Source organism: Lutra lutra, chromosome 5 (genome assembly GCF_902655055.1).
Source record: "Lutra lutra chromosome 5, mLutLut1.2, whole genome shotgun sequence".
In the NCBI taxonomy this organism is placed as follows: Eukaryota; Metazoa; Chordata; class Mammalia; order Carnivora; family Mustelidae; genus Lutra; species Lutra lutra.
Genome location: NC_062282.1, coordinates 41,698,747 through 41,717,871, shown reverse-complemented (window position 1 = coordinate 41,717,871; position 19,125 = coordinate 41,698,747). Strand labels below are relative to the sequence as shown.

The following is a 19,125-nucleotide window of genomic DNA, read 5'->3' as shown; positions in this document are numbered from 1 at the left end:
TTGAGCAAGCTTAGTGAGAATCTATTCCTGATGTTTTGTCTCAGTAATTTTCCACTTACTTCCCCCTATCCTACTACTTGGCTATAAGTTTTCACTTTTCTTTGTTGTATTTGGGGTTGAGGCTGATCTCTCTTCCCTACTGCAAAACCCCATTATAATAGTCCCTTCTTGAATAGACCATTTCTTATCATGTTTAACAAGTGTCATGAATACTTTTTCCTTACAAAATAATTCCAAAGATGTCTGACTTCTCGTCACAAACCATGGGGGCCAGAACCCTGTAAAACAACACTCTGATTCATAGGCAGTGATTGTCAGAACTAAAAAAAAAGTTGAGACCTAACGAATACTCTTCATGAGATATACACTTTAAACATAAAAACAGATTAAAAACAAATGGATTGGAAAAGATATGTAAACCGTAAGCAGCAACAAGGCTGGAGTGGCCGTGGTAATGAAAAGATATGCCATCATTACTGTGTGGGCTCAGTAATAGATCCTTAAAGTCCAAAGAAGCAATTGAGAGAATTCAAGGGAGGAATAGAAATTCTACCGCAGCTGGTGGTCTTAACACCCTCAGTAATGAAAAGAACAACAACAAAAAATCACACACAATTGAAAGAACACAAAAAATTCAGTAAAAGGAAAGGTCATCCGAAAAACAAACATCTTGATATAATCAATGTTTAGAGAACACTATATCTTATCACCATAGATTTTTTTTTTCCTCCTGCACTTGGTACCTTTACGGAGACAGACCAAATGTGTGGAAGAATATGACCCATACTCAAACTCATACTTCATCTGCATACCGTCTAGACACCACAACCAAATACATCGTTGTAATTAATTTTGGCTATGACATTTACTTGTTTATAAATCTTCCATTACTCACCGCTGCCTACAAGGTTAATTTAAACCTCTTCAGGCTGACATACGAAATGCAACCTAATCTGCCTGCGATGTTCCACCCCCTACCATCATGACTCATGATACTCCCGTATAATTTTTTTTTGACCATAGCTCATATGTACTCTGTATTATCTGCTAAGCATACATTGCGTATTTGACTGCCAAGTCTTCATCCGTTTCCTTCCCACTACTTTTGATACCCTTTGTCATGTTTTCACCTGGGATCATCTACATCCTCCAAGGTTCAGACTGCCTCAAAGGTATTTGGGGTCCATGTGAGAACGTCATGTGTTTCCATCAGTTCGCCAGCTGTATGACTTAGGACACATTAATTTCTCTGCCTAGGCCTCAGTTTTCTCATCTGTAAAATGTGTATAATATTAATACTTGCCTAATAGGATTGTCATGAATCTAAATGAGCTAATGCATGAGACCCTTAGTGTGGTTCCTGGCCCAGTGTGTATGTGTATAATCAATACGTGCTAATTCTTATTTTGTGGTTATTATTGGTGGTAACTTGAAAGACCATTGTAATTGGATGGTGGGACAGGTGTCAGATTTTATAATTTTCTTACGGACTTTTGCATCTCGGCCAGCATTTCCTTAGCATAATCTCCAAGCTGGCTGTTGTTTGAGAGTTTAGAAACATACCCGCAGCTCTGTTTGCAGAAATGAGTTGGATCTAACCAGGTCTAATTTCATCAAGTCTTTTTTCTGATAAAATGGATTGTCTATACTGGCCCTCCAATATCTTATACCCCTCCCTGAACTTCAGTAAGTTAGTACCACTCAATTAATTTATTACATTTTAGCCGGCTTAGTTGTAGAGGCTCCACTCTTGCCATGAGGAACATTGCCCCCTGTTCTGCAGTGGTGGCGTGAGAACTTTCCTTATTTCTACAGTGTTTTCTGTTGGCTTCTCCACCTGGTCACCTGTGGCATCCCATCCCCAGAGACTGCACATTGTCTAGGGAAAGGGAGGGTGAGCCAGGAGATGGGGAGAGGTAGAAGAAGGAGGGGAGAGGGAAACTGGCTCATCCTCCTACCCAAACACGCTCTAGATCACAGATCGCCCCAAAACACATCAATAAGAGAAAAAGCCCACAAACCACATGGCCACAAAGCCGCAGCCAGGGTGTGGAGGTCCTGGGAATCATCCTGTGGGCTATGCAGGTGGTCTGGCCACTGGGTGTCACTGTTAGTCTGTGTTCCTTTGATTTGGTGTCAGGTTTCTGGCATTTGCTGGTCTCCTTCCACTTCCCACAGCCTCCCTCCCTGTGCTGGTCTATCTCCCTGGGCAACTTTACTGACTGCATAGACAGTTCACTGAGAGTGAAATGACCCAGAAGTGGATTTCTGATCTGCACATGGGAAAGTAGTCTGTTTGTCACAGAAGCAAGCAGTAACCAGTTCTACAACAGGAGCACCTAGGAAGTGAACTCTAAAAACACAGAAATACCTCATTGATTTTATCATTTATTGCTATTCTTTCCTCCTTTATATAGTATTTGTTTTTTTCCTTATTAATCTATATTCTTATACTTTTTTTTAGTTCTTTCATTTGATGAAATTGAACATTTAGTTGAAGTAGAAATTAAATCCAGAAAGAAGGATTGGGAGGAAAGACCTGAACACATAAAGCCTTTAAAGAAATAGAAATCATATTTAACAAGACCTGTTATTTTTACTTACCCTCTTTAGAACTTGGTGTGCATTTTCAATCTGAAGATTCATGTCTTCAATTCTGGAATATTCTCCATCATTTTCCTTGTGAATACTGACTCGTGAGTCCCTCCTGTGGAAGTTTTAGTAGTTATGCTGGACATCTCATTCTATCTTCCATCTTTCTTGGTTAATTCTTCCATTTACTTGTTTCCTCATGCTACATTCTGAGTGGTTTCTGCAGATCTGTGCTCGGGTTCATGAATTTTTTCCTCTGCTATGCTGAATCTTTTGTTTGACTTATCCAGTGAGTCCTTAATTGAAGGGCCTTTGTTTTTTGTTTCCAGGAGTTGAATTTTGCTATTTATCAAATCTGTCTCTTTCTCTTCGCATAATAGTCTATTCTCTAATTATGGTTCCTAAGTTTAAACATATATATGTATATATACATACACACATATATGTGTATATATATATATAATATTTAAGTAGGCCATGCCCAGTGTGGAGTCCAACATAGGGCTTGAACTCACAACCCTGAGACTGAGATCTGAGCCAAGATCAAGAGTCAGACATTTAACCAACTGAACCTGTGTGCCCCAGTTTAAAAATATTTTAAATTACTTTGACCTGCTTATTCTTTCATTTCCAACTCTATTATTTCCCATTCTTGCAATGCTGATATATGGGCTGGCTGCATCTGCTGGTTTTCTGTCTCAGTAGTTAATTTCCTTGTGTGATTTGTATCTCTCTGTGATCTACGGTTGACCCTTGAACAATGCAGGGGTTAAGAATGCTGACCCATTGCACAGTTAAAAATACGTGTGTAACTTTTATATCCCCCAAACTTAACTATTAATGCCTACTATTGACCAGAACACTTACTGATAACATAAACAGTTGATTAACCCATATTTTGTATGTTCTATGTATTATATACTGTATTCTTACAATAAAGTAAGCTTGAGAAAAGAAAACGTAGTTAAGACAATCATCAGGAAGGAGAAATGGTGACCCCAGGAAAGAGTCGGGCTCCTGCTGGGAGAAGGAGCCCTGAGGAAGCATTTATGACCTTCTACAATGAAGTGAAATGAATAGAGAAGAGAGATTTAGTTCTAACATCCAAAAATCAGCTTGAAAGACTCACCTCTTCTGGCTCCTCTAACTTCACTTTGAACCCATTTGAGGTTCTTCAGATGGATCCTGAAGTGACAGATGAAGGAATAAAAAAGAAGTTTTGACCGTGCTCCATATTAGTGTATCTTGACTGGAATCAAGATGATGTTGACAGCACAAAAGTCTTTTGAGGCTGTGGACAAAGCTTACAAGTTGCTCCTGGGTCAGGAACCAAAGAAAAGGGCTGTGGATCTCATTCAAGCAGGAAAAGAATACACAGATCACACAGCGAGAGTGAAAGAAGCAATGAAGGGCGAAGGAAAACCCACAAATGTGGGGGAGGATGATTCTGAGCTGTTCAAACAAGCAGTATATAAGAACAGACCAGGGCGCCTGCCTTTTGGCTCAGGTCATAATTCCAAGGACCTGGGATAGAACCTCTAACAGGCTCCCTGCTCAGTGGGGAGTCTGCTTCTTCCTCTCCCTCTGCCCCTCCTCTCTGCGCGTGCACGCATGCATGCTCTCTCTCTCTCTCTCTCTCTCTCTCTCTCGGTCTCAAATAAATGAATAAAATCTTAAAAAAAAAACAAAACACCCAACAAAGAACAGACCATAAAACTCTTTGCTGACCTGGAAATTAAAAGGAAAGAGAAGCCAGAGAGATGCATGAAAGGAAGCAACAAAGGGAAGAAGAGATAGAAGCTGGAGAAAAAGCCAAATGAGAAAGGGAGTGGTAGAAGAACTTTGGGGAAAGTCGAGATGATCGTGTGGGCAGCTGGTGAACCTTCCAAGCATATCCAAAGGTGCAGAAAGAGAAGAAAAACTGACCCTTCCTGAGACCACCGAGAGTAGAAATGAAGCAGCGTGAACCACAGAACCTTCCCCCAATTGTCTCCCTCCTGCTTTGAAGGACTCGTTCTTTCTTCCTATTTCCACCCCAACACAGAGTAGTATTTGCTTTTTATTTAGTCCACTTGTTTTCAATACCATTTAATAGAGATCAGAGTAAGTTCTTTGCACACTGAAATGAGGGGTTGGGTTTAAAAAGAAACCTTCCCCCACTCCTACCCTTGGACCGGCCACCACAATTGCTTTCCTTCCCTTCCTGCAGCTTAAAATGTACCATTTTGTACTTCACTGAATTGTGATGGTTAGAAATTTCATGTACAGCTTGTGGAAATCAACCAATTAAATGTTTTGAGTTAAAAAAAAAAAAAAGAAAGAGAAGGGGGCGCCTGGATGGCTCAGTGGGTTAAAGCCTCTGCCTTCAGCTCAGGTTATGATCTCAGGGTCCTGTGATCGAGCCCTGCATGGGGCTCTCTGCTTGGCAGGGAATCTGCTCCCTTTCCCCTGCCCCCTGCCTGCCTCTCTGACTACTTATGATCTCTGTCAAATAAGTAAATAAAATCTTTAAAAAGAAAAAATAAGAGAGGGGTGCCTGGGGGGCTCAGATGGTTAAGCATCTGCCTCTGGCTTAGGTCATGATCCCAGCATCCTGGGATTGAGTCCCACATTGGACTCCTTGCTCAGTGGGGAGTCTGCTTTTCCCTCTGCCTCTCTGTCCCTGTCTCTCATGAATAAATAAATAAATAATCTTAAAAAAAGAGAAAATCATAAGGAAGAGAAAATACATTTACAGTACTCTATTTATCAAAAATACACTTAAGTGTACCCATGCAGTTCAAACCTGTGTTATTCAAGGGTCAACCATTCTCTGAGCTACTCTTTAACATTAAAAAAAAATTGGGTTTCTCATGAACCCTACACTGTGGAAGAGTAGTTTTTGGGATTGTGTCTGTTGTCTCTCTAGAGAATTAACATCCAGGGGCTAGTTTTTGCCCCTTGACTGGCATACCTAGAGCCTTTAGGATAAATTCAGATCTCATACTTTCTCAAGAAGCAGGACTGGGTTTTGATTTTTCCACACAAGTCCTCAGGCAGACGCATAGCTCCTCAGGGGTGTCCTTGGAAGGTGGAAGGAAGTTTTCAAATCCCTTTTTGATGGAATAGCAACACTTCCAGACTTCAAGTTGTATTCAGGGAGCAACCTTCCAGCTCCCCTGCTTGACCTAAGCCCAAAGTCATCTCTAGGAAGGAGGAAGGGGAATTAGAATTCCAGCCCCAGCTCTGACTCATCTGACTGAGAACCCCCAGGGTTCCCATGGCATCTGCTCCCATTTATTCATAGGCCTTCAATTTCTATGGTTGTTTCTGGATCCTAAGGATTTCCCTTTCTTTCCTTAAAAGTAAGTATGTATTTAAAAAAAAAAAAAAGTACTTACTTTCCTTAAAAGTAAGTATGTATTAAAATATTTATCTTTGTCACATTTTTATCCTTCCTTGACCTTTAGTGACTCAGTTTACCTTCTGGTTTTCTTTCCTTCTTCTTTTATTTTTTTTTCCCCAGTAGAACAATCTAGGTTATTTATTTAAGCCATCTCCTGCCATAAGCAAAGAGATGGAAGCTCAGTGTATGGGTCATCACTTGATACAAGTAAGGAAGTGAGCTTAAGGTCCCATATACTTTACTGGTCCCTGGGCAGAGTAATGGTCCAAACCAGTGCTGTGGTCTCCACTGGGTAGTGGTCTGGGTTCTCCTTATTCATCTCCTCATAGCCGGTCAGAAGTGGATTCTCACGAGGGTTAAGGATAGAGTCTGATTACCATCTCCCCAGGGAAAGAGCTTGGCTCTCCTGTGGAGACAGGGTAAGTGACGCACTGGGGTCTTTCCTGCTCTCCGTGATGTGACTTCAGGAAGACGTTCAGCATGCTCACCCCCATGCTGGGGAGTGTCACAGAGTAGGTGAGGGCCTTCCCCCTGTGAGCTGACCCCTCCTTGCCATGACTACCATGAGACACAGGCAGCAGCAGCTGTGCCCTGGACTGACCTAGCAGCCCAAAAAGTTGGGACCCAGCTGCTGCTGCCATTTTCTACTTCCATCTCCCAGTTTTCTTATCAGATGTCTTCAAACAGGGTCATGTGAGCTGTGGGGCGAGCAGGATGAGCTGCGGGGATAATGACAGTTTCCTCACTCTGAACCCTGCTCTCTATCCTGCTTCCAACAGGGAAGCTCTTCTTGTGTCCTACTCTATAGCAACCAAGCTGTGTGACCCTGACAAGTACTTCATCCTTGTGTACCTCAGTTTCTTCATCTGTAAAAAGGGAACAATTACAGTGCTGACTTGCTGGACTGTTGTGAGGACAAATGAGATATACACAAAGCACTCCATGCCTGGTTCAAAGTAAGCATGCAGTAAGTGATCTTTGTTGTTAATTATTGAGCTCCAAGTTATATCTCTTCTAAAAAACTGATTCTGAGCTAAAAGAAAAGTCTTTTCAGATAGATGGGGCTTTAAAAGCTAGATAGATATGTTCTAGACTGGGTCTTTCCTAAAAGAAATTCTAGTTCAAAAATTCTTTATTTCTATGCTAACTCTACCAGCAGGAAAGCTAATTTGAGCCCAGCTTGGCTAGCAAAGTTAGTTTTAGCCAAGCTTGGCTTGCGCCTAGCATGGCGGGCATAAAGATCTCTATTGTTTATGATAATTTTCTTCCAGCCCCCTGACATTCCTTCAACCCCACTTCCCACCCCATAGCAATTCTTTCTTTCCTTAATGCTGCACAATGAACTTGTTGTAACAGCTGTACAAGCTTCCTTCTGACTTGAGTCAGCCTTGCTTCATGGTTTGTCAACGTTGTGTCACCCGTCCCTTGATTTTTTGCTGAAATTGCCGAAGCATAAAGAAATTGCATCTAATGGACCCTTTCTAACCTTTACATATATGGTAACCTTTTCTCTATTTCTTATGAAAGTGGGGGCCGTGTAGTCTCAAAAGGATAGGGTTAGGGAAAGGGCTTTGTTCTGTTTTCTAAGAGAAAGTGCTAGTGGGAGGGACATTTTCATTCTGACTTCAACCTACTCGGCAAATGTTCTGTCCAGGTCCACACTGATGAGCTAGTGACAGTGCTACTTACTTGCGAGCATAATTATATTATGAATCAATGAGGTGATGAGTCAGGATTCAGCCATGAAGAGTGAAGGTTGATGGTCTTCTACCACCTCCCATTGTGAAGGGCAAGAAATCGCAGGTCTGAGGCCTTGCAGTGACTCCCCCTCTTCTCCCCACCCTCCTTGAGCCTTAATTCAGGTGCAAGAAATGCTAGCATTTTCAGTGATGATATGAGATGTTCTCTTTAGGTTTCAGAAAATGACAGAAAATTGGAGTGGGCCTGCTTCTCTGTAGGTTGCCCATATTGATATAACATCGGCTACCAGCTGATTGTATGTTTCTAGTATCTTCTGAAGGCCAAGCTCCTCAAGATCAATAGGGTCTTTTTAACTGTAAATAGGGTTGTTCTAGTCCTATCCATGAATTTGGAGATATGGTCACAATTTAGCCGATAACATGGATAATAGTTGTTTGGTATAATTTGTATAAAAAAAAAAAAAAACAGGGTTACATAGAGCATGTTGTTTTATACTTAGTGGAAGCAGAGTGAATAGGAAGCCAGGCCTGACCAACCTCTTAACTATACTGAGGTTTGAGGATATAATGTGGTTGAGGAGTCCCTCAGAAAAGGAAGACTTGGATTACTTTAGCTTGGTTAGAGGGGCTGGTGACCACCTTAGCTTTCCCTGGAGGGTCACAAGGAAAATGTGGGATCTTTTTTCCAAGGCCTTTTGAGGGCCAAAATTTGACATTTTCTTTAGAAGGCCAAAACCTGCCTCATTATCAAAATAAACCAATTTCATTAGTTAAAGGCAATGCTCTATTTCTGTTACTGTGAGTTAATTTATATATACAGTGTGAGGTAGGGATCCAACTTCATTCTTTTGCAATTCTCCCAGCACCATTTGTTGAAAGACTATTTTTTTCCTCCATTGATTTGATACCCTTGTGGAAAATCAATTGATGTGGGCTCAATTCTATTACAATGATCTATCCTTATATTAGTACTTCACTGTCTTGATTACCATTGCTTTACAATAACTTTTGAGATCAAGAAGTATAAAATTGAGAACTTTGCCTTTTGTTTTCAAGACTGTTTTTGCCATTCTGGGTTCCTAAGTCTCTATATGAATTTTAGTATCAGCTTGTCAATTTCCAGAGAAGAAGCTGCTGGGATTTTGATAGAGATTATGTTGAATCTATAGATTAATTTGGGGAGTCCTGCCATCTTAACAAAATTAAGTCTTCCAGATTCATGAAAATAGATGTTTTTCCTTCACTGAGATCTTTAATTTCTTTCAATGATGTTTTGTAGCTTCCAGAGTATAAGTTTTGTACTTGAGTTTTCTTCAAGTGTAAAAGGTGGTGGCTGGACAAGTGGATGGAGAAATCAGGGGTTTCCCAAGCCTGTGATGTTATATCCTGGCATTTTCTGCGCTTTACTTGTCCCCCTTCCACTTCTGTTGCTAATTAATTTGTTGCTTATTTGTTATCTTTCTCCTCCAATGAAATGTTAGCTCCATGAAAAAAGTTACCCTGTCTGTTGACTCTACCAGTGGGCTCTCCCCATCCCAACCTAGATCCCAACCTAGTGCCTGCCCATAGCTTGTGCTTAATCAAACTCTTTTGAATGAAATCCTCAGGTCATCTTCAGGATTTCTTCCACTCTTCCTACTCCGGGACTCTACAAATGTAGATTGTATCATTCTTTGCCAGATGAAAGATTAGGAATACTCAGTGGTGTCCCAGTCAAGAGCCCAGCTCTGGATTCAGTCCACTGAGTTCTGAATCCCGACTCTACCACTTGCCAACTATGCAAACTTTGGAAATCTACTTGGCTTCCTAGACCTTCAAGTTCTTCATCTTTAGATGGAGATAATGATAGGACCTGCCTCTCCGGGTGGTTGTGTGTGTTAAATGAATAAATCCTTTAAAATACTCATGTGGTGCATCTGAATGAAGTTGTCCATGTATGTTAACTTGCATTATCGTTATTCACATATACCTACCCATGTGACAAGCCCATCATCTCTCTTTTCATGCAGGCCTGCTGGACCTTCCCACAGTTTGTTTCTGTCAGCCTTTCCCTGCCTGGGAATGTTCGGGAAGCTCTGTTGTCCTATGGATTGCAGGGCGTGGTCCTACCTCTCAGCCAATTACAAGGATGCTAAATGAAGCTGGTCTTTGTCCCAGGTTTCCCTCTCCTTGCAGAGAAGCACTCATGTAGGGACCTGGCTGAGGAGAGCAGGCCTCCTTCTCAGTCTCCATCCCTTCTCTTGCAAATGCAATAAGCATTTCACCCTGGCTCTTCCTTTCACAGGCTTATGAGGATCTGAATGAAAGGGCTTTCAAAGCAGCCTAACTTCATAGAGGAAGGTGACCTGGTCTTGAATTCTTTCCCTTTATTCCAGGATGAGATGAATTTCCCTCTCTCTGACCAAATGTTTCCCCCAGTTGTGTGGACTCAGTTTAAAGAAACACATGCCATGCTTCCCAGTGCTTCAAATTAACAAAATGCTTTCAGGGATCTTTCTACTTTTCTCTTCACAGCCGCTATGGAAAAACCCTTATGTCAGGAGTTCCTTTCCCATTTGACAGCTGACGAACCCCACCCTCAATCCACCACGCAGCCTCTCAGCCTCCAGCTGAGGCAGGCACAGCATCAGGCTTGGATGTGGGGCCCCTCACCTTGGTCTAGACTCTTTTTCACCTTGCTCAGCTGGATGCTGATAGATCAGGCTTTTAGGGGAGACCATTAAACTGTGGGCCATCTAAAAGCCCCGAATAATTTCTATTGAGAAAACAATCTTTTCCTTGCATCATTATGGGGATGTGAAGAAAGGGGTTAATAGGAATAACAATCTACCCCCATGAGGATGTTCACAACAATTGGACCAGGAAGGTGCAGGAGGAAGGCCTGGGGCTCTGCTGGGAAAATCATCAGAGGAGGAGTATCTTGGCTTCCTCCTCTCAGGGAATGGACTTGAGATCTGGGGAAGCAGAGGATCCCTTTGTTTAGAATTTTGTTTTGAACTTTGTTTAGATTCCAGGAAGCAAGGCTAACAACTCTCACCCAGAAATAGGAAAATGTTAGCCATCCACATGGCTAACCCATCGGGACTCACTTGTTCTGATTTTGTGCAGGGGAAAGAGGGGCCCTTTCTGGGACAGCTTTGCCCATGCCTGTTGCTGGGGCTGCCCTCCTGAAACTTCTCTTTCCCACAGGAGTTCCCATCTTTCTAAGTTGTGGCTCCAGCCACGAGTCAAGCAAAACAGGCCAGGTCAGGATTGTCATTCTCACAATGTGGGCTAAGTCCAGGCCAAGAGTGAAGCAGGAGCCTATTAAGATATATGATATTATATATAAGATGATCCTCTAGGGAATAAGTGTATTATGTATATAAACCATGGGTATAGAATCCGTGTATATATAATTTACCCTCCAGAGATGGGATCAGACACGTGTGGTCTAGAATGCAGAACCAGACTTTGGAAGGATACTGCAAATTGCCTGTGGTTGCCTTCAGGGAGGGGACCGGGCTTTGGTTAGGAGCCAAGTGGTTTGAAAGTGGACTTGCCTTTTTATTCAATATGCAGTCTGAACTTTTGCACACATACATGACCGTGGCTGTGATGACACCGTTTTAAACAGAGTACCTGGCCTTCCCGCAGGACATCACTACTTGCCACCCCCTGCACGGGCTCCTCATCACCCTCCACCGCTATAGACATGATCTCTGAAATAGCGCTTGGCAGCTCCCACCTTTTGGTTCACCCACTCCCCAAAATTTTCCAAGCTGCTGGACAGTCTCCTTAGGACTTTGTGACGTGATCTCTCTGATCTCCTATCTCTGTACATCCCCCTGGGCCTCCTCATCGAGCCTGACTGCAAAGTGGCCTGTTTCAGTCACCATCTCACTGGCCCTCCGGAATCTCGCATGCTAGTGCCCCCTGATACCCTTGCTTTGTCAGCTCTGAACTGTTGTGTGCTGTCCCTGCTCCATTTTGAGGCTCCTGGAAGAGAGACATAAAACCCCATGACTGGGTCCCAGCGACCCACCCATTCTTTTCTGATCAGCTTCTTATTATGCTTACCCCCCTTGCCCACCTTGTTCTCCTTCTCCCTGGTTACATTGTGGCCTTCGCCCATGAGCTGCTCTGAATGTGCACCTCACTCCTCCGTACTCTCGACACCTCCCCACACGTCCCACCTCAGAGGAACCCTATCTCCAAGACAGGCTCTGCGCTCACCCTCAAGGCCGTCCCAGTTCCCCTCCTTCTGGACTCTTCCACATCAGTGTTCTTCTCTCTGCATCTCTATTCCTCTCTAGTTCATACTGGTGTGACACAGAGCTCTATTCCGGGCTTTGCTTGATTTAATAGTCTCCTTCCCCCAGCACCCAAGGAAACAGAAGGCATGTGTGGTGAACGTTGTGGAGTCTGGAGCTCCCCCTATCACGACTGGCCCACTCCTTACCCTGTTGCTGGAAGCTTTCAAGGTCGACAGCTCTCAGCCGATCCCTCTCTGGGGCTCACCTCGAACAGAAGAGCGCAATCTCCAGTCCATGCTCCCCACGGGGGTCAGCTGCCCTCAATGACTGGCCATTACGAGGGTGTAGCCGGTTCAGTGACTGGTTGTTAATCAGGAGCCCTTGGCCCAGGATGACTCTGTAGGACCCACCGACCCCTGAGCTCCCTGTGGGAACCAGCTGGGGACTCTCTTGAGTCTGCGTTGCAGGCCGCTCTTCCTCTGTTTTCTGCACTGCCACTCCTAGGGATCCTGCGAGCACAACTCCAGAAGCTTCCTACCTGCCCATCTTCCGCCTCAGAGTCTGCTTCTTGGGAACGGACCACAAGGCTTTTCAGGATTGGGGGAGAAATCTTGAACAGGGATGGGAAAGATGTGTATTCAGATTGATTTCATCTGCTTGGAACATAGAGGTCAGTCTCAGAAAATTAAGAAAAAGGAACTAAGAGTTTTCTTAAATTTTTTTTTAGTTTGTTCATTCGTTCGTTCGTTCCTTCCTTCCTTCACATAAGAGGGCCTATTCTATGTCAGGCACTGTGTCGCATGGTGGAAACAGGGCAGCAGAAATGTGAGGCAGACATGATAAATGAACACCCGGACTTAGAACTATTAGTTCTTTTTTTCAAATAGATGCCTGGCTCTATCTCTCACAACTTGTATTTGTACAACTGAGTTTTTTTTTAAGCTACCAATCCAAAAGTTTACACTGATCAAGGAGCTTAGTTAATCTCGTAGTTCCAAATGTCAGAAGTCTGAAGTGGGTCTCACTAGGCTAAAATCAAAGTGTTGGCGGGGCTGTGTTTCTCTTGGAAGGTCTGGAGGAGAATCCATTCTGCACCTTTTCCGGCTTTTAGAGGCTTCCCACACTCCTTGCCTTGTGGCCGCACGGTTCCATCTAAAACCAACATTGTAGCAACATCTTCAGATCGTTTTGTCTGATTCTGACCTCTGGCTTCTAGTTTTCTTGTCCTGTCTTCTTCTGACTCTGACCTTCCCACTGTCCTTGCAGTCACATCTAGATGATCCAAACAATGTTCCTTTCTCAAGTTCCTTCACTTAATCCTATCATCAAAGTCCCTTGAGCCGGGTAAGGTAACATATTCATAGGCTCTGGGGGTACAGATATCTTTGGGGGGCATTATTCTGCCTGTCATGCTGGATAATTAATATCCATATTTAAGTTTGAGAAACACTGGCCCATTGTATTTAAATGGTTTTCCTTTCCTACTTTTTCTCTGCATGTTCACATATTGTTGAAACCTTCTTAAATTAAGAGCATGTATGATAAACTTGTTTTTCTCATTTGTTTGACCTCTGCACATATGTGGTTCTGTGAAGGTTAAGATAATTCTGATCTTTATTGCTAGACAGATGTTGCTGGAGGGAGGGGTTGGGGCCTGGGATGCTGTGTATATGTGTCTGGTTATTTACTCCTGGCTGTCTTAAGTGGTGAAGCCTACTGTGTATGCTGGTGCTGGCTGAAATGTTTGAGAAAGCTATTTCTGTCAGTTACTAGCAGTAAGACCTTGGAGAAGTCACATGACTGCTCTCACACAACTCTTTCATGGCTTACAAAATGGCGGGTCCAACTCATGTTACTGATACAAGTGTGAGGATATAGTAAGATGGAGGATTTAATCAACAAGGAACTCTTGAATGATTACATCAATTTTTGGTTATTTGTGGATGCTGAACCTTGACGATGAGAGTGACTCTCTCACCTCACATTCTTTTCTTTTTTTTTCCTTTTATCTGTTTTTTAAAGATCTACTTATTCATCTGAGGGAGAGAACACAGTGGAGAGGGAAAGAGTGGGAAAGAGAGAGAGAATCTCAAGCAGACTCTATGCTGAGCATGGAGTCCAACTTGGGACTCGATCCCATGACCCTGAGATCATGACCTGAGCTGAAACCAAGAGTCCATGACCCAAGTGACTGGGCTACCCAGTTGCCCCCTCACATTATTTTCTTTGAGAGAGCCAGAGTCCCTGCATGTGGTCCCCCCTTATGGTTAAGGCTTTTAACTAACTTTGGAGTAGATCAGGGGTTCCTGGGTGGTTCAGTTGGCTAAGTGTCTGCCTTCGGCTCAGGTCATGATTCTAGGGTTCTGGAATCAAGTCCCACATCGGGTTCCTTGCTCAACGGGAGCCTGCTTCTCCCTCTGCCTGCCACTCACCCTGCTTGTGCATCCTTGCTCTCTCTCTCTCTGATAAATAAATAAATAAATAAATAAATAAATAAATAAATATTTTTAAAGAAAAAAAAACTTTGGTTTAGATCAGAAGATTAAGAAAAGGAGAGCTAGATGGACATTAAGACCCCTGAAGTCTACACCTGGGCCTGTCCTTCATCCCTGTAAAAGAAACCCCTGGGGCATTATTTGCTGAAATCTGGATGCACATTAGAATTACATGGAATGGGTCTAATCAGTGTTTCTGTTTCACTGGGGATGGGTAAGATCTAGGAACGTGAATCTTGATAAATCTCTCCAAGTGGATAGAATGTGATCTCTATCTCCTGACTCCTGTAGGCTAATGTAAGCTTGGGATCCATTAGCAGAACAATACATGAAACAAAGGAGGGGACAGTGTCTCAGAGCTGTGTACAGAACACAAAGTTTTGCTGCGCAGTAGGATGGAGATCTGGGGACCCCACTGTCAGAGGAACTTGAACAAAGTCATCACAGGAACTTGAACAAAGTCATCACGGGAACTTTTGGGTGGGGACACAAAATGACTTTATGTAAGGAAAGCCCAGACGGGCAAATGGTTCACTTTCCCAAGGTCACCCAGTGAAATTTATCAATGAAAACACCTGCAAAAGAGACATATATTTCCTTTTGCTTGAAACTGATTTACTAAATCACAAAAACCAAATACCATAGTGATGAAAACAGTTGGGCATGTGGATTCATTTTTCTTTCCTAACTGAACTGCTTGCAAAACTCGTGTCTATCAAAAACAATGGCCAGTCAAGAAGTAAGGAGAGAAATGCAGCTAGGGTGGCTAGGTTGGATGCCTTCTTTGCCTGAGGTAATGAAAGGAATCTTCCTGATTATCTGAGGACAGGAAGACCTGGTTTTACTTGGATGCATTTCCTTGTAGGCTTTCTGATAGGAACTGAGATTTTGTCTCTGTCGTGGCTGATAGGTACATTCTACTCACCAATGATGTCCCTTCTTCCTCAGAGCCCGGACGCATGGACAACATGCCAAAGCCTGGTATAACAGTGATCACGCACACACACACACACACAGAGAAGATTTGCACATGTGAAAAATCAACACCTATAAACACTTTTTAAATCCTTACAATTGTCTTGTGAGGCAAAACTGTTTTTGTGATCTCGCCGTGACTATCGCCATCATTGTTATTTGCAAAGGAGACTCCATACCAAACAGCATACAACTTGGAAATGGCAGAGCCAGGATTTGAACTTCAGTCTTCTGGCCACAAATTTAATGCCCAAACTGACCTCTGAGTGGTAACAACACAGGAGTGTGAAGTTTCCTGGGGCTGTCCTAAGAAACTGCCCGAACTAGGGGGCTTCAAACAACAGAAATATATTGTGTCATGTCTGTTGGGGGCTGGATCCCAAATCAAGGTGTCTGCATGACTCTGCTCCCTTTGAAAGCTTCAGGGAGAAGTCTCCCTTGCTTCTTCCTGACTTCCGGTGGTTTGCTGGCAATCCTGGCACTCCTTGGCTTGTGGATGTGTAACTCTACTCCCCTCATTGTTTCTAGGGCTTCTGCTTCTGTGTCAGTGTCCTCAGAGGACTTTCTTTTTTTCTTTTTTCTTTTTTTTTAAAGATTTTATTTATTTATTTGACAGAGAGAGAGATCACAAGTAGGCAGAGAGGCAGGCAGAGAGAGAGAGGAGGAAGCAGGCTCCCTGCTGAGCAGAGAGGAGGGCTTTCTTTTTATAAGGACACCAGTTATTTTGGATTAGGGGCCCTCTCCACTCCAGTATGACCCCAACTTAAATAATTATATCCTCAACAATCCTATTTTCAAATAAAGTCACATTCTGGGGGTTAAGTCCTCCACATATCATTTTTGGAGGGGACAGAATTCCACCCATGACATTGTCTTCCAGCTTTCCCCTTGAGTTATAGTTCTACGTGCATATTTTATTATCCCAACTAGATTGTGAACTTCCCAGGAAAGAAAATTCAATTTTACATCTGAAGGGTCCAGCTGGCTGCTCTTGGGCTGGATCTGGACTATGGGCACGTTTGTCTGCTCTGAAATATTGACCTACACAGTGCTGTGGAAGATTTCCTGAATTAGTCTGTGAGCATTCATTTTTTTAATTCTTACTGTTCTTACTGAAGTATAATTAACATACAGTGAAATATTAGTTTCCAGTGAACAACATACTGATTCCACAGTTCTATACAATGCTCAAAATGGCGGATGCTTCACGAATGTGCATGTCTTCCTTGCGTAGAAGCCATGTTGGTCTCTGTATCATTCCAATTTTAGTGTATGTGCTGCTGAAGAGAGACTAGTCTGTGACCATTAAAAAGTTTGGGAGCTTCACATGCAAATCTTGATGTCAGGTTTCCATGACAAACCAGAATGTCTGGCTACTTACCAGAGGAACATGGCACCATAGTCTTCATTGCCTGAAGCCTAGCAGGGGCTTCTTAGGTGGGGCAGTGACCTTCTTGTACCACAGATACATTTATACCCTAGTGATTCTACTTCTCTGGAGAGCCTCAGTTAATACACTCTTCACTCAGAAATATGTCTAATATCTAAGCCCATTTTACGATGTCCACTGCTGTCACTCTGGTGCAGGCCATCATTATCTCTCAACTGACCTAGCCACCCAGTCACCTCCAACCTATTTTCCAAGTAGCAGCCAGGGTGACCCTTTAAAGCTGTAAGTCTATCATGATACAACTTTACTTAGTAACCTCCATTGTCTCCCATCCCACTCACAGGAGAAGCTGAAGTCCTTAGATAGTCTTCAAGGTCTTATGCAATCTGGCCTACAGTTGCTTTCTCCAACCACATCTCTATACCCTGCCCTGCCTCATAGGCTCCAACCACACATGCTTTTCCTTCCACTTGCCACCCATGGTCCAGCCTCAGGGCCTTGGAACTTGCTGCTCTCTCTGCCTGGAAAGCCCTTTGTGCAGGCTAATCCATCTGAGTTACCCATATGTAAGATAGTACTAGTTTCTTGCATCTCAAGAGAAGCAATGACTTTATCCAGAATGGACTTGCCAAAATGTGTGTCTCAGCCAACTGCCTCAGGGCGTCATCCGGGACAGATGGACTTCTTTTCATTGGTCTTGGTCATGTGCAATTTTGGCCTCTGTTGCTGCACCTGTGTAAGAATGGTGTGCAGGCTACTAAAGGAGAAATGATAAATCTGAGTATTGGTCATCATGTGCACATTAAACCATGCTCTCTCTTCATTGTCCGATTCTCATGTACCTCCCAAAATTTTGATGACTATTTTCTCAAGAAACTCTTGCTCTTTTATCTTAAGTCTGAGAAAACATCCTAAAACACTGCTTTATGAGGGAAAAGGCATGAGACATTATGGGAAGTAGATCCTTTAGGCAGATGTGTGCAGAGCAAACATCCTCCACATGATCCCCAGAGAGATCCTGTCCGTCCTTCGCCCAACCTCCCGCCCCAGCCCACCTCTCCTGGGCCTTCCGTCGCGTCGGAAAGCTCTGAGGGTTCACTTCAGATCATGTACTTGTTTTCATCATGGTCACAGAAAGAGCTCGTATGTCGGAAGAGTAAAGCTCCTGATCTGTGGAATCAATTAAACGGGGCTCCAGTCCCAAATGTGACATCCTAGATAATGGGGCTCTGGACAAGTTATACGCCTCTCTTTGTGAGTTTCCTCACTTAGGATAGAGCTGCTAGGGCCTTCATTATGGGGCTGTTATGGGATTTAAGTGCAGTCGTGTATATTGAGTGCCTGGCCCGTGGCAAGCATTCAGTGCCGGGGAGTCAAGATGAGTCAGCATTGAAACTAAAGACGAACTCTGTCACCTGAGGCTGAGCTGCTGTGTGCGGTGGACACTCGTGACTGCTCCAGGGACACTGACCCCTGGGTCATCCTTCACACCATCACCCCAGTGCTCCTCCCAGAACATAAACATGGCCAGGCCACCCCCCTCCTTAAAATGTGTGTGACACTGACCTCCAGTCCAGCCCGCACGGAGCCCGCATGCCAGCCCTTAAGACCCTTGCATCCTTTTGGCTTCCCCTCCTCCCTCCTTGGTTCACTCCCCACCGAACTTTGCTCTAGGCATTAAGAAAATAAGTAATTAGTGACCCGTGAGCTTGGTCACTAAATCAGTCTTGTCTCTGCTCAGTCTTGTGGACATTCAGCCATATTTTTTCTGCCTCCTTTGAAAGATGTCACGGGAAGTTTTCTGTATTGTGTCCGCTGTATTCTCTGGCTCAGCTCCTTGGCCACAATGGGAAAGAGGCTGGTCTGGGGTGGCCAGGTTTTTGTGCATACCCAAAGCCTTATCAGACGTGGTCCTCCAGCGTCTCATCTGTAAAAGTGCTGGGCTCCATCGGGGCTATTTTCCAGATCCTTTCTGACTAAAGCTTTGGGAGCAGGGGCTGGGGCCCCACACACTCACTGGCGAGAAGTCGCTCCCGGGTGCTGCTGGGGTTCACAGCCCCACCTTTACCCAGAGAGCCCAGGGAGGTGTGCCCAGAGAGACGCTGGGTGGGGATGGCTTTCTCATTGGCAGGCAAGGCAGTGTGGGCCCAGTCAGTCCGGGGAGAACGAGAATAGCAGCCTGGAGGTCTGGGATGGTCTCTGCCCTCCTCCCCCGCCCTAGCCTCCCCCGCAGGAACCTAACTGTGTATCTCAGTCCTAGAATGTGAGGAATGTGCCAGAGCCTGATAGGCCTGAAGCGATCTGCAGAGAGGCAGGGAGGAGCGCTGCTCCTCAGTCAGAGGCCTGAGAGGGT

General features: G+C 43.9%; 1 protein-coding gene, 1 non-coding gene and 1 pseudogene across 4 annotated transcripts in view; 2 read left to right on the top strand and 1 right to left on the bottom strand.

Annotated features, from left to right (window-relative positions):
• The window catches only part of SH3TC2 (SH3 domain and tetratricopeptide repeats 2), a 99,754-nt gene that overhangs the window by 27,810 nt on the left and 52,819 nt on the right, over nt 1-19,125 (top strand). Inside the window, exon 1 of one of the 3 annotated variants that reach the window (XM_047731395.1) lies at nt 18,878-19,123. The exons of the other annotated variants lie outside the window; for them this stretch is intronic. The gene's annotated coding sequence lies outside the window, so the exon portion shown is untranslated. Of the gene's footprint in view, nt 1-18,877; nt 19,124-19,125 lie in introns of those variants that run through there. 3 annotated transcript variants of the gene reach the window in all.
• On the top strand, nt 3,582-4,598 carry LOC125101142 (dnaJ homolog subfamily C member 8-like; annotated as a pseudogene).
• LOC125101433 (U6 spliceosomal RNA) lies at nt 16,572-16,674 on the bottom strand. The gene has a single exon (XR_007127842.1). It is a non-coding gene; the product is annotated as a U6 spliceosomal RNA (small nuclear RNA).